This window comes from Chaetodon trifascialis, chromosome 15, assembly GCF_039877785.1.
Source record: "Chaetodon trifascialis isolate fChaTrf1 chromosome 15, fChaTrf1.hap1, whole genome shotgun sequence".
Lineage (NCBI taxonomy): Eukaryota > Metazoa > Chordata > Actinopteri > Chaetodontiformes > Chaetodontidae > Chaetodon > Chaetodon trifascialis.
Window position 1 is genome coordinate 12,687,584 of NC_092070.1, and position 26,516 is coordinate 12,714,099.

General features: G+C 42.3%; 1 protein-coding gene across 1 annotated transcript in view; it reads left to right on the forward strand.

Moving 5' to 3' along the window:
- Positions 1–4,906: 4,906 nt before the first annotated feature.
- LOC139343468 (protein phosphatase 1 regulatory subunit 29) overlaps positions 4,907–26,516 on the forward strand; it is a 66,247-nt gene continuing 44,637 nt past the window's right edge. Inside the window, exons 1-2 of the mRNA XM_070981143.1 lie at positions 4,907–5,038; positions 23,513–23,758. The gene's annotated coding sequence lies outside the window, so the exon portion shown is untranslated. The remainder of the gene's footprint in view (positions 5,039–23,512; positions 23,759–26,516) is intronic.

Below are 26,516 nucleotides of genomic sequence, written 5' to 3' on the forward strand. Positions count from 1 at the left end.
GAGGTGCACATGCACAATTACTGTCAAGACACATGTTTTGAAGTTTCAAGCAAATGTTTCACGCAATCCATAGCGCCGACATGATATTCAAACAGCCGCCTCCGAAAGACATAATGGATAGGCAGATGAGTGAAAAACGAGAGAATACATTGCTCAGGGTTAGCGTCAGTGTCTCTCACTCTTTGCTCCTCTTCTCAATACTATACTTGGTTACCATAGAAACACACTTGCAGCGCTTGTGTCGTGAGGCCATTCAGCTGACATACCTCGTCTGGTAAACAATCCTGGAATCTGAACTGAATATGTTGGGTATGCGTTTGAATATGTCAAATCATGTAGCCGTCAGCCAAAGGTAACGTGTGCCACAAAGGTGGCAGGACCACAGGTGGAAGTGAGACAGCAGCTGTCACGGCTTTGAACTTTTCCCCGTGCAAGTTCTGATGTTTTATTTCACTGACATTTAAGCAAAAGATGTGTCACGAGCCTGTTTAATCAACTAGACTGGGAACATCAGCAAGCTGACGCAGGTAACCAACTGCAGTCATAACCTAATGTTTTTTTTTTCAATTGCTATACTCATAAAGATAAAGACAAAGAAACCATTAGGCAGTGTATGCAGGGAGTTTTCCCTTGATCTCTTCATATTTATTAGAAAAGTTGGTCAAATTTCATTCTATATGTGCATCCCAGTCTTTTAGAGCAGTAATTTCATGCCTGTAATATCATTATCCTCATAGGAAGCCAAAGCTTTATCTATGAAATAGGCCTAATGATCTTTATTGTCCATGAAGACAAACTAATATAGTGTGTATAACAATATATAAATACATTGTGGTGTTTGGGATAAACATACTGAAGGCAGAAGAACTAGGCAATGTTTCACACTGTTTTTGATGCACTGTAGAGAAGGGATGTTTTAGCTCAGTCTTTAGTCTTTAGCCAAATACAATAAAGATGCTTAAAAGTGAGACTGGGTGTAAGCAAAACATGTGAAAGGCAGAGTGTTTGAAGAAAGGCAGTTCAGCAATTTTGGCACTTAAACATTGGAAAGTGGAACTAAGTCATGTAAACCTTGACCTACCTAGAGGCAATCTGCATGAATCAAGGTAATGCGATTGAAGAAGAGTAAGCAGTAAGTTCTAAAAGTAATAAAATCTTGCAGCAGGAGCTTCAGAGACAGAGCAGACATTTTCATTGAGCCACACAGAAGCCTGATACAAGAGTCAGATCAGCATTCCTGCTAAAGTCTCCTTTTCATTGAACTTACAAACGTGAACACCCGTCTCATGCGGCTTGGAACAAACAAACGTCCTCCGGGATAAAAGTGCACTTGGATTTTTGGTAGTGGGGTTGTATGAGGCACAGTAGATGGCAGTCGGCACACCCCAATTTGGAGAAGCTGAGAGTAGTACTTGCATGGAAACACAGTGATGTACTGCTGTAAACTGGGGGTAACAGCAAGTAGTATTTTAGCCGTACAAAAAAAATAAGTGTACACTATGTTTACAGTATTTTCACTGGTTTGCCTTGCCACTGTTATATCAGTCTATTCAAAGCCACCACACTCCTTTGACAACAAAAAGTAATTTTACCCAGCAGAACACTGGAGTTGTTGGTCTACTGCTGCTCCGATCAGGCAATTTGTTTGTGTTTAATTTGGATTCGAACTAACATGTCAAAACACCAAAGTCAAGCGATGAAACAAACAAACGAACCGATCGAACCGCTGCTGCCCCCGTCCACAGCAGCACGTTGCCCAGCTGCCGTGCCGCTCTGCAAACTGGGGGTGTGCCAACAGCTCTCTACTATTGGTAATGCAAGGACTATGGGATGCACCTCATATAACCTCCTTTAAACAGCATATAAACATCTGCTAATGCCTCTTTGGCCTAGTTTGATGCTGGTGTCATCCTTACTTTTCAATACCACTAACAACACGCTGTCTGGCCACGACATGCAAGCTACAGTGCAAGTTTATTTACTCTCTTTGCCTACAGCGTAACACCGGTACTCTGGCAGCCGGCCAGCTGCTGTCAATCAAACACTGACACCTACATGCTGCTCTGGTTGGCTGAGATGAAAATGAGTGTTTCTTATATTTCCCCAAAGACCTTTTCTCTTCCTTTGTATAATAAAAACAACTGGCAATAGACAACAATCAAAGAAAAAAACACATTGGCATTATTTTTGATGACGAAAAGGAATCACAAAATAGGATTTCAGCTGGACTTTAAGTGGAGAAAACCCATGAGTGGATGGAGCAGACAAGGAGCACCGCAGCAGTTTTCCCAGAAAAGTATAAAAAATAAATCAAGAAGAAAAGTGCAGTGCAGAATTCATCCATGTGGAAAGATTTCTGGAATGAGAAAGCATCTGAAATTAGATTCATTAAAGGGGCAGCCAATGTCATAGCCCCAAACCCTTTGCAGCGGCATGGTGACAGTCCTTCTTGTCTTCACATCAGATCGCCTCACGAGAAGGATCCGAAATTAAAGTCCCTGGCAGTGACTCGAGAAAATAAGAGCAGCTATTAATTGTTTGGCTGTCAGGAAAAGAGTCCCATGCATCAAAGTGGCTTTGTGTGTGAGAGTGAAGTTAGGAAAGAATTATTTATGAGGAGACAGCTGGATGAGGCTATTAAGAAATGCAAGCAGACAGGCCAGCATCTTTGGGTCCTCTAAGACAATCAGCACTAGCCAGAAGCCTGATATTTTGTGGCTGGACAAAATGATGCTTTGGAAATATGAACCACCTCTTTGCTGTCATATTGGCCCTCTAATGACACGGCACTGGCACTGTGCTATTGTGCTTGGTGCAGATAGATTAGACTGATTTTCGTGACCCAGCTGATCTTTCATCCAGAACCACCAGACGTCACCTTACAAACACTTGGCATGCATCCATGAATAGAGCAGAAGTATCTCAGCGACTAATAACTTGATTTACATAACATTTGCTCTTGATATTCATGGTCTGCATTCATTCCTCTCGCTGTACTATGTCTTCTCAAATCCAGCCCTCTGAGTCTCTGTTTTCTCGCAGACAGCTCAACCAGTTGAGGTCATTAACTGTATCAGACGTGCAAAGGTAAAGATGGAACAAAAACCTCCTTATCCAGGGCCGGTCGGGGAGGGTGAGTCAAAAATCACACTCTCCGGCTCCTTTCTCTCTACCCTTGCTCTGATATTTGCCTTCCGTTCTTGTTTTTCTCTTCCAATCTACTAATTTCCCAAGATCGCATTCAGCCAATGAATGCAGTCTCTGGAAAAGAGTAGATCAGAACTGACTGAATGCAGTCTAGACGGGATTATTAGAGCAGCATTTTCCCAGTCTGAAGGCACTTTTGAAGGCAGGGCTACAACTCATCAGCTTAGACTCAGAGAGGATGTTGAAAAAAAATGTATCGTGGCCACAATAACCACAATAATGATGTGGTACTGCAGTTAGAAATAACTTTTGATGCAAGAAATCATCCTTATCCATTGTTGATACAGCGACATGGCTGTGTTTTGGCTCATATATGTAGCCTATTGTCATTAAATAGCTCATCATGCGCGGCTACGTATCCTCCCAGTATAGCAGCAATAGATAACAGATTTGTTAAGAATCAAGCCAGGACAAGCTATTGCTTACCATTACAGGCACTGATAATGAGAAAATATTAATGAGACTCTCAGTACCGCTTCAGTCTCTGGAGCTAATAGTCCTCCACTGACAGTGAAAAAAGACAGAGATGGAGAGAGAGCGAGTTAATGAGATGAAGTGTACACGTGTGTTTGCATGTGTCTGCACACGCTGGCTTTTGTGAGTGAGAAAGACAAGGAAACCAAAAAAAAAAGGACGTGTGAAATGGGGAGGAGAAGAGTGTTAATTGAGTATGATCACACCTCTAACATATTCCTTCATGTGAAACAGGCAGACTCAACCTCCCGGCCGCCCACACACTCACGCATCATCATCAGGGCCTTCTCATCCCTAGCTCTGGATTTGCGCTGTGTTTCAACACAGCTTGATTCACAAACTGCTGGAGACTGCTGCTTTTTGAATGGATGCTTTAATACTTCACCTCCCTGTTGGTTGATGTGACTGAATCATAATCATAACAGATTCGGTCATAGCATGGAGCGGCTTCCTTCCTGTCTTCCTCCTCTCCCTCCCACCATTTTTCACTTTTTACAGCAGCATTTGATCATTTCTTACAGCAATCATGTGTCTGAATTGTCTGTTAAGTATTGGTCTTCTAACAGTGAAGGGAATATGGGGTTATATATGAGTCTGACCACCTTATATTACTGATAAATGTGTGTCCATCACTCTCCCATATGTTGTATGCATGAGCATGCCCAGTAATGAGTCTTACTTATCGACTTATTTAGTATTGTATCAATACCATTTCAACTCCACAGTCGTTAATGAAGGTAAATGATGGTGTTGGTATCATTACCCATGTTGCTGCAGGGCCATCGCTGCATCTGAGCAAAAAGCGACAAAGTCCAGAGAGGAAGGAAGATGAAGAAACGAAACCCGATTTGGTTTAAGTTAGAACACTGATTGGTTAGATTTAGGAAATAGACCTTTAACCACGTGTCAAGAAGGGCTAACTTCTCCCTTGCGTATTTGTGCGTATTTTTCCGGTCTTTTTTTCCCCGAGTGGCACAGCTGCGACACCACACCAACGTGATTGGCCAGTTGCAATCATAATTCGGGAGCAACATTAATTATGATGTTGAATTAACACGACGATATCAAAGATCGTGCATGTGCAGATATTCACTTGAGAAAGAAGCCAGCTGTGGACGCAGATACCCTCTGCAGTTCAACTATATTACTCTACGCATCCTCTCTCTCTCTCTCTCTCTCTCTCTCTCTCTCTCTCTCTCTCTCTCTCTCTCTCTCTCTCTCTCTCGCAGTCATCCTCTCCCGCCGTGCTGCTGAGCCTGCGACGTTAGCGGTGGATGGAAAAAAAAAAAAAGAAAAAGAAAATCTCACTCTTTGCTTCAGCCAACGGACGCGTGATTCGGGAGGGAAATCAATGAAGGTACCGTATAAAATGCACGCTTCCGTCATTGGTTTTGAACAGAACTGTATTTTTCTTTACGCTGGCTTGGTATGATATATCATATGAGATGGATGCAAGCGACGGCAGAGCGAGCATGCACCTGCACTCCAACGCTCTGCTAGGTTGAGTCCTCTTGGTGCAACAGAAGCCCATATGGTTGATTTTACGAGGGCATCAAAGCATGTTTTTCTGCTTGGGGTTTGCCCTAACTGCAGTTTCGAGCAGACTTGTGATACTGAATAATGTTGAACGTGTATGGAATAAGGTTTTATTGAGGGCATCAGTCTATATTTCCCCCCTTTTTGCCCCTGTTGTTGTTGTTGTTGTTGTATGCCACAACGCGTTATTCCAGCATTTTGAGTTGAAATGTCAAGCAGAAGTGATTAAAATCTGTGGCCATAGATTTAAAGTGTCAGATGAAGCCAGGCTGGTATTTATGCTGGATTCTGCGGGGATAGGGTGGACGGGCAGAGTACGCGCCACGGACAGATGTGCAAGAAGGGATTTAGTATCGAGGGAGGAATCACGCAGGGGATATTACTGGCGATGCGCGCTTGTGTGTGTGTGTGTGTGTGTGTGTGTGTGTGTGTGTGTGTGTGTGTGTGTGTGTGTGTGTGTGTGTGTGTGTGTGTGCGTGTGTGTGTGTGTCAGAGAGAGAGAGAGAGAGAGAGAGAGAGAGAGAGTGTGCATGTGTGTGTTCTGGCTTGTGTTTTTGAGGCTGTATGGCTCAGCTTTTCAGCAGTGTTGACCACTCTGTCGCACGACAGGCGCCACACTTCACCTGCAATGAGGGCTTCAGTATCAGTTCTCCTGTGCTCGTGCGTGCGTGCATGCCAGTCAGTGAGAGAGAGAGAGAGAGAGAGAGAGAGAGAGAGAGAGAGAGAGAGAGAGAGAGAGAGAGAGAGAGAGAGAGAGAGAGAGAGAGAGAGATTTCCTGCCAGCAGCAGCAGCAGCAGCAGCAACAGTGTCCGACTACTGACCGATGGACCGCACGGATTCCTTCGCCCACACGTTTTGGACTGCCAGGCACGAGACAACACGTAGCAACTGTGAATAACGTTTTAAAATCATCTATCACTGAGCTGGATAAATTAATCGGCAGTGTCTGTACACAGACTTATGTGTCTATTAACACATATATGTACAGTGGACGGAGCGCAGCGCTTCAGCACCATGGACAGCGCATAGTGCTGACCAAGCGCAAAGCGGGCTTTGGTGCCACACGATGGGGAGATTGAAGAGTTCAAAGATGTGCTAAGTGTATGCTTGAACATGATCTGCATGCGTAACGTAAATGGAGGCACCATTTTCTTGTTCACTGAGGTGATTAGAGAATAAGAACAGGAAGACTTTCAGAGGAATTCTGTGTGGGAGTTCTGTATGGGAGTGACTGGCTGGAATAAGGCAGCTGGTGTGTTTCTTGTGATTTTATCAGCACAATCGCTCATTTCACTCTTCAAAGTTAAAACTAACTGTTGCAAATGCAATCAGCAAGCACACACAAAACATCATCAAAATGAATTGGTTTGAAATGACACATATTTGACATTAAATTTGTTGAATTTGGTCCAAGTAAGATTGCAGTAAGTGCCATTACATTTGCCATTTTTCTGTGCCTTGTGAGTAGATTAATCGAACCTGCTACTTTCAGTTGATGTTGGCCTTGAACTAAAAATGTGAACGTCAACAAGACAGCACTGTTTCTTCACTGATCAATAGTTAATAAAGCTCCATCAGGTTGTGCTCAAAATGACAGAGGGGTCTATCGGTTTGCTAAGCAGGTGGATTCCTCCTCATACAGTCAATAAGGCAAACCTCTCTCAGTGCCTTTACCACCCATGCCTAACCCTGGCCCCATCAATCACTGGCCACACCCACTTGGATTTAGCAGAAACACATGTCAAGCTGCATGCCCTCATTATTTATTTCTTTTGTTACACCCGTTTGGTTTCTCCACACATTGCTTCATCCTATCTCCACCCATTGCATTCATTTGTCTCATCCTGCTTATCTCCTTAAATCCATTTTGTCCTGATGTCGACAATTCTCGATGTTGCCCTTGGAGGAATGATGAGCCGTCTCCAATCAATTGCAATCACAGATCAGTGGTGTACCGAGAAAAGGGGAGAGGAAATCAGTAGGGGAGGCAGGTCTGGGAGACCTGAATAATGACCGCCCACCTACCAAGCCCAGTGCCTTGTTGCTGTGTAATCTTGAGTTCATCAGAATACTATTGAACTATGTTAGCCATAATTCAGGGAATCCATAGCGCTGTCTGTTGGGGTTGCTCTCAAGAGGTGATGGATGCTATACTGGAAGTAAACCTGAAATGTAATTTGCTTCTTGCTTATTTCTCTTGTGCAAAATCCAAGACATGCAAACTGATAGTGTGGAGTTCAAACAATGAGAAAAAAAAAACTGCATAAAACAATGCAGTTAAAGATCACTGGAGCCACCTTAAAACAGGGTCCAGAGAAGAAACACAGGACAGTCTCGCCAAAAAATGTTTTTGAAATATATATGTATAGCAAGAAATGCATATATACAGTAACATGAACTAAATGCTCATTGTGTATTTGTATAGTCTAAATCAATAGTACCATGTAGTCAGATGACGTCTGAAGCGTGAGTTAAGTGGAATTTCTATCAATTGTCTGGGCCACCTGGGAGCCAGATGGGCAGGAGCTTGAGTAGTTATTGAATAGTTAATAAAAAGAGCCATTAGTGCCATTATATTTTCCCGACCTCAGTGCACTGGGAGGCCAAGTCACTTACGGCTTCGCTGACCTAATTAATTCACCTTGCACTCATGTACGGGTCAAATGGATGATGTGGTTGGTTTGCAAGCAGCGATGGAATGCGACTGCAGTACATGCTGAACAGTTTTGATTTTGACGGCCTTTTTTCAATGATCCAACGGCAGCAAAATATACGGATGTTCAACCCACTTTCATAATTATAATTGTGCATAATTCCAGTGTGACAGCACATACCTTGAGAGTTGATAGAATATGCATAATGCAGCAGTCATATAGTAATAGTGTAGTGTGTGTTTCTGTTTGATGATTACTAATAAAGCAGATGGCTGGGTGGGTGACTGGCGGCTTAGCTGACTGACTGGCTTTGTTGAGTTGTTGCCATTAGCAACTGCATACTTTAATTAGACACAAAACAACCTGAATGGTACAACCCATGATCCAAATGTAAGCCAAAATGTCGCCCCACCTCCAAAATTCAAAACACAGGATTGAACCTTGCCATCACGGGTTGATTGACTAGTCATTTAATTGAGGCCAAAGATATTACTGCCACAGGTGTGGTAAAAGGTCTGTTTACACCAGTGACATTAGACAAGACAGTGGTGTAAGCTTTCTTTTCAGCTTCTTTCATTAATCCTGCAAATATGTTGTCAATTTATTATTGTCATGAAAATATGGGTTGGGCCTTTAACCACATAATTGAGCCTTTAACTAAACTCATGCTTTGCTCATCTTCTTTTCTTTTTCATCCTTACATGCTGTTAATCTACCTGTGAATCTCTAAATCAACCGGAAAAATAGAAACCTCTGAACCATCCATCCATCCATCCATCCATTTTCTATCCTGCTTATCCCTTTCGGGGTCGCGGGGGGGCCGGAGCCTATCTCGGCTGTCAACGGGCGGGAGGCGGGGTACACCCTGGACCGGTCGCCAGCCAATCGCAGGGCACATACACACAACCATTCACACTCACACTCACACCTAGGGGCAATTTAGAGTCACCAATCAGCCTAATGAGCATGTTTTTGATCTGTGGGAGGAATCCGGAGTGCCCGGAGAGAACCCACGCATGCACGGGAAGAACATGCAAACTTCACACAGAAAGGCCTGACCCGGGAATCGAACCTGCGACCTTCTTGCTGTGAGGCACGCGCACTACCTGCTGCTCCACCGTGCAGCCAGAAACCTCTGAACCACGTTGCATAAAAAGATGCAGATTTCAGTGTCATAGTGTTACACTGGTATGCTCATATCAGATTCTAAGTGTACATTTCAGGGAATCAGGACCGCCAGGCAATCTCAGATCTTAGACCTTCCCCACCCCCGGCTCCACCTATCCTCAGGCCTCCCTTTCCCAGCCACGCCCTCCGAATCGATCTCCGTATCCATCAGGAAGGATTATGCAAAGATCCTGGGAGGGATAACCCTTGGGAGGCATTCACACTTGCTCACTCCTCCACATCACATTCTTGGCCATAGCGCACTGTGCTCTCTTTGAGCCTACCAGCTGTTGCAGTGCTCTGTGCAATCAATACGACAGTCATGTTTCACAACAACCGTCACTCCTTCACTGCCAGGAACCTGTGGGAGGTCCCCTTGGGCGAGAGACTGAGAGACATGGCAGACAGTGATTTGCTGACAAGGTTTCAGAAATGCAACTGCATTGGCAGTTTTGAGAAATTCAGACGCCGTTTCATTAGCTGCACTTTAGTGGGGCATGAAAGTGTTGATAGCGGGAAACCACTGTTTTATGTTCCATGGGAGGCTGAGACGTGAAAAGAGTGCAGAGAGTGTTGACGGCCAGAGGGAGTGAAGGAAACAGGAGAAACCAGCGAGGGAAAAAAGAGGAGGAAACATGAAACAGATAAATCTTCCAAACAAGAATTTTACAGTACATAGAAAAGAAGAAAGGCAAATAATGCAGGGTGAGTAATGAGAAGTTAGTGAGCCACAAATCTTTAACGCCACCTTCACCCCTTCGCCTGCTGGCAGGTGTGGTCATGTCTCATACCTGTCAGCCTAACTGTAATATAAAGAGTGAGCAGGGTGATGGGAAACCCAGTGTAACCCAGTGTTTTAAGCCCAACAGGCTCAACACATGGTACCTAAATCCAACTTTTCAAACAATGGTTCATTTATTTTGTTTGAATCATATGGTCGCATAGGAACTTTTTCATCGCCTTCATAACCACATGTATATCCATGGAAAATACCGTAGTCAGTAAACAATATGGGGGTTGATAACCACCTTCAGGAATTTACTGGAATGATGTTCCAACCCACAGACGTCTTTATGTTGTGGCCAGTCATCCCATGATACTGTATTATTTCTCTCACTATAATAGATTCACAACTCAGTGCTTTATGACTGTAATTGAAGTGACAAAGTGGTGCAATGTGGCCTGACGTTGACAGAATGTTTTTGACGGGGAAAAGCTGTTGAGCAGAAAGAGGAGGACGCAGCGATGCATGCCTGTTTGAGTCGAAGGTGTTGGTTCTCATGTGGGGACATACTGAAGCGCTTAGATGTGCGCATGGACATCCACATCTCCCGTCAGCACAGAGTGGCGTGCATGTCATGTTGTTGACTGAAGTCTGTGAATACCTGCTGTATACTGTACGTGTGTATCAGCCACAAGAAACAAACCCACACGTTTACACAAAAGCACACACACTTTTGATTGCTCACACTGGCACAAACACATTTGAACACTGTACATAGACGACTGCGCCGTACATGCTACACGGGCCACAGTGGCATTAAATGCTTGACAGTCACCTCCAGATTTATGTGTTTGTTTTAACACTTCATTGAAGCCATTGATGCTCCTACGGAATAAATTATTCAAGCCCATGGTGCCGCGTGTGTCTCACGACGTCACCAACACATTAAATGGAAAAACTGCTCAGAGCCTGATGTAGACAGGTGAGAAGCAGCAACGAGGTTCTGATTCAAAGAATCAATTCAAGTTAATAATGTTTTAGTTTCTCCTCCAAACAAGCTAATGCTAAATAAGCCCTGCAATAAAGATGGAACTTTGTGCTGCAGTCCCACAGCGTAGTCGAGTGCCTATATGACGCCGCAAAGGAAGAGAAAAATTTATTTAGCTAGTCTGATCTTCGGTGAAGCCCAACATTTGGACATTTTTTTGGGTTTAATAATCTCCTGAGGAAGAAAGAACTTGACATGACTCATACAATATGCAGCTGTTACTGCTAGGGGTGCTATTTTCGGGCTCTTACTGCAGTGTCCTCTGCGCCAATACAGAACTGATTTACTCCTGATTTCAGTGCACAGTTGTTTCAATTATTAAGTCTAATTAAAATCTCCATTTGAAAAAAATGGTAATAAACCAGAGCATTTTTTTTTTTAATTTCAACAATATTATTTCCATTGTTTTATTAGTTATTTGATATATATTACTGGCGATAATGAGTACAACACATTCCTGAATGGTAAAATACCTGCATATAAAAATAAGAGCAGATGAAAGAGGCAGCATCTTATTTAATGTAGAATACATTTAGAACTGAATTATAAACCATCTCATGATATGACCTGCCAGCTTGGAAACTGTAACATCTTGACAAAAACTTAAATAAAAAATACATTTCTTACTACAAGGATTATTCCGCTGGTGTCTCAGCGGACCTGATGTGCAATAATGTGAAGCGCGCATGCTTCATATACACGGTCTCTGTGCAAGTGTGTATCTGTTTAGTCAGTGTTTAAGTGTGTGTGTGTGTGTTCACTGTATGTGTGTTAAGTAAGGACACCATCTGCCATCATCTTGCTTTGTGCCAACCCCCCACCCCTATTAACCCACACCCATGCTCTCACACACAAAATCCTTTGGTGTCTGAGTTCGATGAGGAGAGAAATGCAACCCTTCAAAGGACAGGCGGTTATAGATAATGGATGGATAGACGGATGTGTGTGAGAGAGGGAGCGCGGCAGAACATGCTGGAAGAGGAGTGGGTGTGATGCAGAGAGCACTGTAATTGTTAAAGGGTGATGAATAAAAGGCTTGAAGACTGAGCTAAAATGAAAGTTCTGGTGTTCCTTCTTCAATTTCAGCCTCTGGCATTTTACACTCACATTAGACTGATGCTTACATATTTGCCTGTACATCACACACCCACACCCACATGCTCTCTCTCTCTCTCTCTCTCTCTCTCTCTCTCTCACACACACACACACACACACACACACACACACACACACACACACACACACACACAAACAGAAATACAATTACACGCACATACTTGCACATGTACAAAGTGGATTTTGGAATAATGCCTTGTTTTTTTTCTGAACTGCCCTAGATTCATTTGGCATCTGTGCTGCACACTCATCTCATCTCTCTCTCTCTCTCTCTCTCTCTCTCTCTCTCTCTCTCTCTCTCTCTCTCTCTCTCTTTGCCTCTCTGTTGTTATCACTCTGCTTTTCCTCTCACTCACACACACACTCTGACACTTTCCATCGCTCTCTTTCTTGTGGCCTGCATCTCTACTTGAATCTTTCCCTCTTTCACCCTCTTCCTCTCTGTCTGTCTGTCTCTCTCTTGGCACAGACTGTTAAGATCTGAGTATAAATATTTTAGCTTTGTCACCCACTCTACATCTGCAGCTTCACAGAGAGACAGTATCTCTGCTCCCCTGTATGTGTGCTCGTCTGTGTGTGTGTGTGTGTGTTTGTCTGTATGTTTAGGCACAGTTTAGTTGGATGGGTACGTGGCGCTATGCTCCACTGAAGCATCTGTTTCGAATTTGTTCCATGGCCTACAGAATCTGAATATTTCAGTGTCTTGGCCTGCAAAATGTGTCCACAATCATCCCGATTTGAAATCTATTGTTAATTTTTAATGTGTTTTTTAATGGTGTAGATGCAAACAAATCTCCACAACATCCAAAATGGTCCTAATAAAAAAAAAAAAAGGATCCAGAAGGTTGGTTTGAGTAATAGATCTGTGTATGAAGGCTTATTAGTGGTTTATAATGTTGTAAGAAGATTTTACCACACGGTTGTAATCATTTTGTCTTTTGTGGATTGCAGTAGAAATAAGCCGCCGCATTTTTAGCCAAAAGGTGGAGCTAGGTTTCATTTCCTGGATGACCCTTTTGGTTTTTTGCTGGAGCCTTCTGCGTTGGCACTACTGTTGAGCCAACAGATGGGCCCCATTCAAGTGAATGAGGGGGCCGCGGTTTTTCTTTCACGCAGGGCTAAAGTCAGTTGCAAAGTCATGGCTGTTTTGGCACATAGAACTTGGGGAGGCAAATGCTCAATCTTAACCCCTAAATGCTTAACCTAGTTTAGGAGACTGCACGTGTAGACACAGTCATACACACACTGGAGACAGTCTCTTACCTGATGCTAACAAGAAAAGGTGTTAATTGCTTTTTACTGGAATTTCTTCATGAACGTACCGAAAGATGATTATTTGCTATTGGTTTAAAAGTCTGAAAAGCCAGCATCAAACACCAGTAAAGAATATATTCTTCCAAAAACCTATTTTATTTCTAAGTTGAATTGCTCACATTTGGATGTCAGGAACAACACACAACAGAACAGAAAGTCCTGGAAGCACACTTGAGTTGTGAGAACTTTCTTCCTGAGCGACTGTATCCCGAAGTAGAGTCCTTTTCTGTCTCTCTCTCTCTTACTATCAGTCATTCATCCTTTCAGTCTGTCTTCTCAATTAAATATGAATTTTGCTTTGCCTGCCGGCCACTTAAAACTAATAAACTAAGAGCAAAAGAGAGAGACTTTAGACTGCTTCTTTATTGATCCCAATCTGGGAAATTGTTTTGTTGCAGAGAGATGCAACAAGAGAGCAGAGAGCGGTCTGATTCAGTGTGAGGAGAACAGGTGAGACAGGAGGAAGGTGTGCACACCTTTGCAGGCAGAGATGTTTGCTAGACTACAGCTGGAGGAAGTATTTAGATGTTTTACTTCAGCAAAAGTAGCAATGCCACAGCCTATAAATATACTCAATGACAAGTTGAAATCCTGTATTCAGAAGTAAAGAAGTATTAGAGGCTAAGTGTACTTGAAGTATAAAAAGTGAAAGTATTCATTAGACCACCTGAAAGAGAGTTATTGTAAATCATTGGCATATTAGTACTAATGCCTTTCTGTGCAAGCAGCTTTTTAATGTTTTATTTAGTTTAGATGGAGATTATAATAAGAGCAAAAGTGACACATTTTGGAAACAAAGAAATGTAGAAACTATGAATGTGAAATTACTGCAGTGGAGTGAAAAAGTACAATATTTCCTTCTGAAATCTAGTGAAGCATAAGTATAAAATGAAAGTACTCAAGTAATATACCTCAATATTGTACTGAAGAGCAGTACTTGAGTCAATGTGCTTAGTTATTTCCCACAACGGGGTGGACAGACAGACAGACAGACAGACAGACAGACAGACAGACAGACAGACAGACAGACAGACAGACAGACAGACAGACAGGTGTTCGCAGAGCAGAATATTTCTAGTTTATTCCAGCGGATTAAAGATTAGAATCACATCTCTCACTCTAACCCACAGCCTGCAGACACACATCTGCACTCAGACACTGCTTTTATGTGTCCTCTGGTTTCTAGAGGGCTAAAGCTCGACAGTGTGTATAGCGTGCATCTTCATTCATACCAAAAAGGGACAGTAAAGAGAAAAAAGTTTAAGTTTCATTCAGATTCCTTCAGAGCCTCTGTGGTGCTGAGTCAGCTTCGCAGGCTCAGAGTCCGGAGTTATGGAAGCTAACAAGTAGAAATAAGCTGTTGGCTTCAAGTAATCGATAGTCAAACAAATGCTACCTCCCTCCTCGGTCAATAATAATATTGATTGCGGTACATCCTCTGTAAAAACAAGCCAAGGAAGTTCATTTGTTCTTCTTTTTCATTTTCCAGCACTTGTTTTTTTTTTCTTTTGCTTCTTCTTTAACTGCAGTTTTACCCGTCTGTAGTCCCAGCAGAGCTGAACCACACAGACGCACAGTCGGCCCCAAACACAGGCAGACATATGCTGTGAAATGTGCACAAACCTGAGCCAAATGCACAGCACGTTGCATGCGTAAACATAGTGACACACACACACACACACACATACGTATACGCACACACACCGTCAACACTGCTCTTTGCACCCCTGGGGGTTCAAATGATTTCACAAATGCTCACACTTAATCCACCAGCCAGGCGATGAAAGCTTAGACGAGTGTGAGTGTGTGTACGCGGCACTGTGCTGTGCTGTGGTTTATATGTGACAATGAGCACACATTTTTATTCATAGATAACAGGCTGTGATTGTTTACTTACTGCACTGTAAACAGCTCACATAAAATGGATGAGATTGGGTAAGATTGTTAATATGTCTTTTAAGACACACAACAACAACAGTGTGGTGTGCAGAGCGGTGGGTAACGGGTGGGCAATCCTCAGTGATGTATCACACCCCCACTGTGGTCAATACGAGTTGTGACCACCAGAATGGAGGGGCAGGGCACCACCTTAGAGGACTTTGTGTAGCACCCAGAGATCCCTCATTCCTTCCACTATAGCTCTGTATAACAAATGATGGTGATATGAGGTGACAGGAGTACTCTGTTGCTCTCCTAAACAATCCATTGTATGCATGAGTTGATCAAGACAGTAAGTACATATCTGTTGCCTGAATAGCGTCCACATCCTGTCAGATTGATATGAGGGAACGGGCTGATCAGTGTGCACGTGTATGAGAGCCTGTTTCTTCAGCATCACACAGTTTATCACAACCTGAAATCAGCCCACACCTGCAGTAGCATGCTATCAATCGATAGCAACATCTAAGTCCCAAAATAAATGAATACCGCTGCAGGACAAATAACTACTCAAGATTTCTAAATATAAATTAGATCTTTTCAGGCACAGAGAAATTGCCCAGCTTGCAGAAATGACTGACACAAACAAATACAGAGTTATTTTAAGAATGTCACTTGGAAACTGGGCCACAGTTTGTGTTGTTATGTAATGACAGCACAAAGACCATACGCTGATTCAGCTGCAACAAGCACAGATCATGTCTCTGATCTACAATAACTTCTTATGCAGAGTGATGGAGATTATTGCAATGTTTGTTTTTTTTCTGCATTTGTTTCAGTAAGACTTGACAAATGTGACAAATTTAGCTTTATTGTAAGTATTGTACTTAAGTATTGTTCTATGATGGTGTGGACAATTCTTCTAATTACAGCGACTACAAGGTACTTTGCACATAAGTTTATGCACAGCAATGGATGTGCGTGCAACATTGCCCAAAATATCGCACAGTTTCCAGATGTGGATGCATGGAGCTACACAGAAAGCAGAGTGAACTGAAGCAAAGCATGTATTTCTCTTTGCCTGATTTGAGTTCAAAATTGGTTCATATGTCCTCACTATAGCTGAGTTCACAGGCTTCGTTTAGAGCTCCTTTCTCTCAGCTGTGAACCGGTTTTGTTAATGCAACTGACATTTATGGTACTTCAAGCCTAACACCCCAAATAACAATAAATAAAATGATTAAGTAGCATAAAGAACTGCGACGGAATGAAAACATTGTTTGGCTGCGTAATCATCATTAGGCAGTAACGCATTACTCAGCAAAGCATTACTGCAAAGACTAAATCTACACTCTCATATTACTGGTTCTGTTGCTGTTATGCACATCTGAGCTGTTGCACTATTTACTAGTGTTGGATGCAGTATATACTTTTATACTGTTTGTTACTTTATTGCTATTTATTGTTTTATTTTTATCTTATTTATGTCATTTTTACAGCATTGAGTACAGAAGCAGCACACTTAATCTCACTGTATTTGTGCAATGACAATAAAGATATTCTCCCCAGTCTATATAGCTATTGAAGTGGATGCCTGTGAACACTATCTCATGGGGTTTGGGGGTGAAAATAAACTCCTAAAAAAAAAAAACAAAATAAAACAATGAAACCTTGTCCTGACAGCACCCTGACATTATCTTAACATTATTCTGATGGCATTCCCACCCCACAGAGATTTGTCATTCACCACCCAAGAGAGGTAGAGGCAGAGAGAGGGAGAGAGAGAAGGGGGGAGGATTATCAAAGTCCCCATTCTCCCTCTAATCCACAATGTTCTGCCAGAGAGTGTGGCAACACCAGCACTCAGTCCAAAACCTAAACCCCTCTGCCAAAGGTTTGGTTAAAACATAGGCATGCATTGTGACTGTTGGCAGGCTAGAAAACCTTTGGTTTATGTTCACAGGCGTAGCTGACAACATGAATGGTTACGACTCATTAATGCAGCTCGGCATTCTGAGGAGGGCTTGCGATGAAAGTGGAAGATTGAGCTTGGTTTACCTCCTAAAACGGTGCGAAGTGCTGAAAGGACCAATTTGCTGCATAAATGTAAACATGCCACCACCAACACAACGCGGTGCTCTTGTGTCAAAGAAAGACAAAAGCAAAGAGCTGACATGGACGTCTCTGAAGGTAAAGGAGGAGGATTACGGTGTGTGAAGGTGTGTGTGTGCACGTATGCATGTGTATGTTGTATCTGTTCAAAGAACCACTGGCCGCTGAAATGCGCATCCGACATATCTCAGACGTATCCCAGCATGCATTACACCCACTCACGTTAAACACATCTGGATACACATACATTAACATGCACATAGACGCGCATTCAGGCTTTTTATGTGTAACCACACACTGACGCACACCTTGAAAGGTTTCTTCATGAATCAGACTCATGATTCACCAGACTACCTTGAGGAAGGACAGGTTCATGCAGACATACAGTAAACACACACACACACACCTACACACATGCACAAAGCCAAGGAGTCTGTGACAGGCATTCAAAACTTGATGTCCACAGCAGTTTTTGATGTCAAGTTTTTTATTTTTTGTCACTTTATATTTTTTAACACCAATGTGCTCCTTGTCTTCCTACTCTCTCTCTCTCTCTCTCTCTCTCTCTCTCTCTCTCTCTCTCTCTCCTTTTCTCTCATTCATTCTCTCCATCTCACCCGCCTGAAGCTCTGCAGTTAGGAGCTTCAGTGGCAGATTTTGCCTGGCAGTACTAAGGACACATGCGCCTTGAAGGAAAGACATAGAGAGAAAGACAGATGGGTGGGCAATGGAGATATTGTTGGAAGCTCAGATTCAGTCCTCCCTCCAAATTAGAATGAAATGGGAAAAACTTCTTCAGAGCGTTGGCTGATTTAGCGATGTTGCTGGCAATTTACAGGAATGCTGAGGTTTCTTGGTACGCTGTCACGCAGACTGTTTCTTTGAAGAAATTGGGCACATTTCAGTTCTAATTGGCGTTAAGTCTGTGAGTGTGTGAAACGTGCAGCAGCGACACAGAAAGTTCTCCAAAATGTCTAGTTGATCGAGCCTTTGGCATCGTTATCTAACCAACAGTGACACACTTACCAGATGCGGGCTCCGTTAGCTCAGTGGGCCCACCTGCCTCCCCCGACTTCATGACATCACCTTGGTTTTTGACTCACACACCTGCTCTCCTCAGAATGTTGTTAGCAGCCTCAATTTTTATTCCCATACAGGGTGTTAATGAAAACATTTAAGCAGTGTTTGCTTCATGAAGGCCTTGCTATGATGCACACACGTAAATGACATGTTTTTTAATAAGGTGCTGAGTGGATGGAGTGCACCTCTAACATGTTGAGCGAAGACATTCTGTTACTTGCTACACACCAGCTCCTACATTATATTTGATATCATGACTTTGGTAAAAGCATCATTACATATGGTTGTTCATTTTGAGCAGGGCGCGCAGTAAACTGCACCATAATATGCGACGAGAGGAAGCATATACAGAATGTTACAACTATGTGATTCATTCTGAATTGACTTGATGATCTCACAAAGATCATGTGGCATGAGGCACTGTAATTGGATGTTTGCATAATCAAATTACAAATGGGAATCGTCCAGATGACCACAGCACAACTGACTGATTCTGTTCGTCATGTGGAAAGGAGATTTCCTCCTGCATTATTTGCCTGTTGAGAACAGATGATATTCTAAATTTGCATGCGGCAAAGTGCGAGGAAACGTTTCAAGCATAATTAGGTATCTTTCATTGCTTTTTCAATGCACCAAGAAATCACATACAGCGAGATCATAAGCTTGCGTATCTGCCATCATGTCAGCGTTGTATCAGGCTAATTAAGAGATGTTTGCATGCTAGGATACAGATGGAGAGGTCATGACTTTCTCATGCTCAAGAAATTATTTCTCTGAAATTAGAAACACAAGTGTAACAAAGCAGAAAAGACATAAGAAGCTCAGAACATACAAATGACTGTGCAGACTTGTGATTACTCACACGATTTTGACGACGCCGATGCAACGAAAAGTGCAAACTTTAAATTAATGTGAGTTTATTGGAGCACACGGTCACTGCTCGACATTTATTTTTTTTTTCATATTCATGCAACAGTGAGGCACAAGCAATGCTAATAAGAATTAAGCCCAATGACCACTGTGCACAGGAATCATGCTAGCATTGTATAATGTAGCACCAGACCAGCTGGTTATCGAAGTAATGGCAGAGCCTGGAACACACGTATCCATTTTAGATTTGGACTGGTGGTACACGGTGCCGTTTCCTCCCCTTTAATTACGTTCTTCTTTTCCCTCATGCTTTCATTGTATTCCATGCTGTGCGGAAGAGGCATAGTTGTGCAGAAGACTTCCTTACATTGCTCTGAGTGATACAGCTGAAGTGAGCTGTATGTGGGGTTTAAAGATAAAGATATAATAACTATATGTTTTGAATAACAATGCTCTGGAATAGAAACTCCTGTTCAAGGTTATGTAAAAAAAAAAAAGCCCAAATTTAAGTGAAATGCTGGATGGAGACAGTTGTGTAATATGGACAGTAATCTCTGCAGAGTGAGTTGGAGGCAAGTGAACTTTTTTATGCATTAGTCGAACTCTGCAGTCCTTTTTTTTTTTTTTTTTTTTTTGTTTTAGAATTAATATTATTACTCCAACTCACACACTTGACATGGACAGTCCATTAAAACACTGGACATGTAGACAAGCAACTGTTAAAACAATTTCCCACTTTCTGCCTTTTTGCTTTGACCAGCTGCATATTCAGCTAATCACTCAGAGAGCCATAGTTGTGACCGTCATGCAGAGAGCTGAATATTTGAAAAATCACTTTACTGTAAATGATACTTTTATTGGTTGGCTCTGACATTTATTTTCTCTCTAATTGCTGCTCTGAGCTGCAGTGGGATGAGGTTCAGAATCCTGTCACTTTGTCCGCTCTGCAAGTCCATTCTTTTTTGATAGAGAGCCACATATTTGCAGACAGTGCTTAAAAATCAAACACAGCTGAACAGGTTGATTGCCTGTGAATCCCAACATGACATATGAGGTTGCAGTTGGCTTAGGTTTAACTACCTGGTTAGGTTCGGGAAAAGATCATGGTTTGGCTTGAAATAGGTATGCTCCTGTTACATGTAACTTAAGCAAGATTAAATTAAAATAAGTTAGTGTTCCAGATGTGGGCTTTCTTGCTATTTATACTACCTCACCTGATTTCCTCCATCACTCTTGTCATAATTACCAAGGCCACTAAAGACTGCAGTTAACAATAAACCTAAATATGTTAAAATAATAACATACTTGCACAGACGGGCTGTTAATTTCAGACCTGTCAGACTGCACACCTATGGACTGTACTCCACCATAACCTCTACCTTTGTGGTCTTGTTCCCCTAACATTTGCTCCATCTTGACGCTTCTCTCTTGTTTCTTCCCTCGGACCTCATCCCCCCTCTCCTCTCCTCTCCTCTCCTCTCCTCTCCTCTCCTCTCCTCTCCTCTCCTCTCCTCTCCTCTCCTTATGGTTAGTTTTCACCGTTCGCCTTGATGAAATGCATAACTCATTTGTGTAATCCACCCATGGACCCATGAGAAGGTGTGGAGGCTATAAAAATGCTGACTGCACCTAGCTATGAGTAAGACTTCTCTTCTGTGTGTGTGTGTGTATGTGTGTGCAGCTGAACAGAGGAATAATGACTGATTCACTTCCAACCCTCTCATTGTGTCAGCAGCTGCTTCTCTTTGATGTGATTATGAGTGGGAGAGGTAGAGAAAGATGGAGAGGGAGAGAGACAGCGTACATCTGTAAGAGAGAGATAAACAAGCACAAAGAATATTACCACTCATTGTCACTCGCTGAACAGGTGTCACCTCGGAAAATGTAAGCAATAACAGCCAAGTAGCCCCGAGTCCCTTGGGGGCCATGTTGTTCAAGCCCGTGTCCAACTATAAGTGACAGTAACATGTTTGAGTTACTCTCAATACTGATGTGTCTGAATTTCACTGTTACCGATACCGACTGGAAGCTGAGACAGTAGTCAGACATGGTGTCCATCCATTATTGAGGACACCATTGAGACTAGATAGAAAGCTCACTCCTTCATTTCCTGGTGAGGGAGCAACATGATATCCTTCCTCTGTGTTTTGTGGTTGATAGAATGCAATTCTGAATGAGTTTGGGTTCTTAAGACATGACTGTTATCTCTGCTCTATCCCATACCCTAGAGAAAGTTGTGTGATGTCTGATCCAACCTTTTAACATGGAAAATAGCAGCAAAATTGCTGGAATAGTCTCGGGCCACCGGGCTAGGGCATGAGATGAGACTTGTGCAAGATGAAAGCACACACAGTGCCCAAAGTGTAAAGATTTTCTTCTCTGGAGTGCATAAATTTGCTCAATAAACCTAAAAACATTTCTTTCTCTCTTTTTTCCTTTTTTTTTTTTTTTGCATGGCTGAGAATTGCTGTCTCAACACGAAAGGTCAGAAGGTTCACCCAACAGAGCCTCCATCCTCCAGGGACCATAAACATACCCAGAACATTTAGTAGAAATCTGGCCATTAGTTTTTGACATCTTGGGCAGAAAGTTGACTATTTGACCTGAGGGTGTCCCTGGAGGAAAACGCTTGGATTTTCCAAAATGGAATTTGTTCAAGCATGAATGTACATTACATATGGGAAATGTTCCTTTTTTCTTTTGTTTTAACAGTGCTTTGATTCCTGCAATGCTTATTTTACCGAGCAAAGAAGCAACAATGGAAAATGCACGTCTTCAACGAAGTCTGTTCCTGTGTGCTTAAGGATTGAATCTCTGTAGCTGTTATTTTTGCATAAGAGCACACTGGAGAGAGACTTCTAATCTGTTTCTCTGGTCAGCTTGAAACCCTGTATGTTTGCATTTCTACACAAGTCTAACATAACATAAGTCTACGTGTTTGTTTTAGGCCTCTGTGATGCATGCAAATCATGCCCTATGTGAGCACTCATGCCACTTTCAAGTAAATTGCAGTGTGAGTGATAGGATTTGTGTTTCCCATATGTGTTTTCATGAGACATGTGCTCTCGTCTTCTCACACGCATATTCCTCCCTGCTGTGCCTCGTCACGATCAAGTGTAACACAGCGCTCTTTCTCCATTTAACTTGTAAGGGAGGAGCAGGATCAGCCCAGTATTACTGCTGAAAATGAGATGTCACGCTCAGCCTACTTTGGGCCAGCCGGTCGGGCTCTCCCTAACTGATTTAGACTGTGTTGGTATGTCTGTGTGTGTGTCAGGGAGAGGGCGAGAGCACTGGAGGCGGAGAGAGGGAAAGAGGGATAGAGACAAATAAAGAGAGGCAGAGAGGAAAGGCAGAGAGCAGTAGCAAGAAAGAAACGGGAGCAGTGTATGTCAGCTTCTCTGACAGTTATTTGCAGAAATTATTAATAGATAGGCAGTGTGTTGTGTACTGACGGCTTGAGGTGTGCTGTGACAGGTGTCCTGCTCTGTGACTGAAACAGAAGGATAGGTAGCATCTCATTATATATAGTACCACTTACAGATCGAGCCATCTGTCACCTTGTACCCTTCTGATGCATCATCGGCCATTATTGTCATCCTGCTTATCTGGCCTGGTAATGTTAATTTAAGTGAGCCGCAGCAGCTGGAATGAAGTGAGAGAAAGTGAGGAGGATAGATAGAGAAGGGAAAATGGAGAGAAAACTATAAATAGACAGTTGACATAGATAGATAGATAGATAGATAGATAGATAGATAGATAGATAGATAGATAGATAGATAGATAGATAGATAGATAGATAGATAGATAGATATATGTTGCTTCATCCCTTTCCCATGCTATCGGCGGTATTATTTCTCATGCTTGTCGTGGGCCCGTTGCACATTTCTTCAGTCTCTATGCAGAGAAAAAAAATCTGTATGCCACCAGAAAGCCTCTCTCCGTCTCTCTTCACTCTTCTTTCTCACCTTTGTCTCTCTGTCTGACTGTAGTCTCAGCTCTAAGTCTATTCATCCATGTTGCCATTGCTCTGCCTTTCCATTTTCTTTTGAAATCCTTTACTGCTGACTGATGCATTATTTACTGCTGTTTTTCTTTTTTGCCTCTATCTAAAAGATGCATACATTTTATCAGGAGGTATTTCTTTTTATTCCTAAATATACTGTTCTTATACATAGACATTTAATGTTGAATGTCATTATTAGCTTGATTGCCATTTATATCAAGCTTGAATTCCATTTACTGGGATTAGATTTAATGGTTTGTTACATATATTGCCTTTTTTTTATTGAGCTTCAACCTGATTTTTATTTATATTTCCTTGTTTTCAGTTCACGGCCCAGTTTTGTCTCCTGTGACCCTGGCTGAATCACTGAGGACGCATTGTGAGTCCAAGAAGAGCAAATGAACTAACTCATTTTGGTGTACAACTTCAACCGCCTGCCAACCTTGGGAACGCTGTCCTTCACTGGTAAATCCTCATACAGGATACACAGCAGAGAGGAAAGAACGGGGCACTTTTGTGTCTCGATAAAGATAGCCGAGGAGCGAGAGGAGGCAACAGAGAGAAGAAACAGGTAGGAGACGCTCATAATAACAATCATTTCTGTCCTACTGTGTACTGAGTTGGAGTTTCCTCTTTTTTTGAGCATGGCTCCATTATTTGACCGATAGCTTCGAACCAATGTTTCTGTAGCTCATTCATTCACTGTGTGTTACTCTGTGTGTCTCCCCAAGAATCCACCAGTCTGACCTTTATCCACCTGTGGTGTCACACACTCATACACAAAGCACATAGCAGTAATGATATAATCTTTTGTGTATGCAGCAACACACTTTCACCTCTGCTTTACAGTCGCCTGGATTTCTTACCCATGTGTGTATGCATGTGTGTGTCAAATGCGTTACTTTACACAAGTGTATGTGCAGTGTGTGTGAGGCTTTTGCCATGCAGTTTAGCACTGTGGTGAAAGCATTAGTTAGTGTCTTCACAGGCATATATTATGCCATCTTCCCTGCTTTTATTGCACTTATTTTACTGGCAACACTGTCATTAGTGCTGCCAGTGCTTCACTTACCACAGCTATTACATTCTGTCTGTGTGTGCGTGTGTGCACATTTGGGAGTGTGCTGTGTGTGTCAGGCAGGGATAAAGTAAAAAAAGTAATTGTTGTAATTACTTCATCTCCGTTCTCTTCCTGCCTACTGTGCTAGTGTTAAGGAAAGTCTCGCTGCTCCGAGAAGAATGCAATGCAGTTTAAATGCAACACAGTTCATCCACGTTCGTATTCATGAAATGAAGTTTCAGCATGATTTGGTGCAATGATCATATGTTATTATGTTAATTGCTATGGTCGGGAGTCAGTGTTCCTGACACAGCATGACAAAAAAGGGAGGTATTGTTAAAAGGCATCGATTTTGCCATTGATCGCGTGCACATGGATGCACTCCACCTTAAACACTTTAATGGAAACAAAGCAAACCAACAATTCCATGCACAAGAATGATTATTGTTAAGTGTACACAAGCACTGATACTTCAAATCCTTGACTTGTAAAATAGATCCTATTATATATTTAATTTTCAACAAGTACCGCAACAACAGCAGCTTGGAGTGAACAAGGGGACCAGCATGTGTTCGCTATAACAATGAAAAATATTGTTTGGTGTTATTTAGAATGTAGCATTCACATACTCACAGCTGTTTGAGCTACAGTATGTTTGTTCAGCATAATATGAAAAACATACATTGACTTGGCAGAGGTTGAATTGTCCATCTGTGTGACAACCTACTGGAGACCATCACTGCTGACATACAGTACTGTCGTAGTCCAGTCAGCTGTCACCTACACTGTGACAATAACTAACCCAGACAGCAGATGCAGGTACAGTTAAGGTTAAAACTATCACCTGTGGAGTAGAGCTTGTACTATATATGCATGCAATTGAAACTGATGTCTTGCATATCGTGTTAACTTACAGCCTCTTCTGCACAATAAATACTGTACCAATATGGAAATTATCCCTGCAATCTGGGCTGCAAGAAGTAATTATTCACGCAGGGTTGGATCTGAATTCCCTCCTCCCTTTTGGGAATCATAATATGCTTCTTTGTTCAGATTTCTTTCTCATACTCAGATTTGGCCAATAATATGCGACTGTGCTGCTAATTCACAACCAATGAATGAGGCAAACAGAGTGTACAATGCGTTCTTTCGGTGGAAGGTGGCTGCAACCAAAATGCGGTTTACAGTGTATCATATTTAGTCAAATATCTGTATTTCACACAGTTGAATCAGTCTCCCAATGCCTCTTTCACCTGTCTATTCTGTTTTATTGTGCAGTGGACTTCTCTAAAATATAATAATGTTCGCAGAGGGATAGCTGTTCCTCAATGTCAGACATGGTTTCAAGCAGAGACTGTGTGTGCTGCACATTCATCTCAGCACACACTCACATCACTACAGCGTCCTTACATGCACCACCAATCACTTGGAGCCTTTGTGGAACGCCTCAAATGTGGACATGAGTCAAATAAGGATGAAGTTGACGTTTATTACACGTAAGACACTGACAGTCCACTCTTCTACCTCGAGTTCACGAGCTGAAGGGCTAATATGCTAGTCTGCTCTTCGGCGTAGCATACAGTAACTGCCCAGTCATTAAAAAGGGAAGAGGAAAAGCCACAGCCAGCCGCTAATGCTGACTGCACGTAAGCCACACCCAAGAAGACAGAAAAAGAATAAGCATTTAATTTGGAAGCATCCACTTTTAGTGTGTGTTACAGTACCTTTATTTAGTGAGTCACTTTGTATATGTATGGCTGCATGTTTGCACATAGACCACATACAGAAATCAGATTAGTGAGTACACATGATATTTTGTGTCTGGTGTCAAGTGAATACATGTTTTCTATAAAATTAGCTATGAGCCACTTAATCAGTGGCTGTCACCCCGTGGAAATGAATATGGTTGGTCACACAGTTACATCTGATAGTGATATAATCAGCTATAGGAAGTAAATCACCTCTCCTTTTATATTTGAAGGCTTTTTAGCCCACATGGGAAACTCTCAGGGGGCTCTGATGACGGCGCTGTCAGTTAGTCAGTCATTTCAAATCACTTTGGTCCAATAGGGTATAGGAGCAAAATGGCCTCTAGGGGTAACTTACAGGGCTTTTTGAGCCTGTCAGGAGAGCTAATAAAACTGTCTGATGCTTTTGTGGAAACATGAAATAGCTTCTGGTTCAGAAACCAACAACGCTGGGTGTAAATATTGCATCATTGTATCTCTTGTACTGTATATTTAATGAACTAATTGGTTTGCATTTCAAG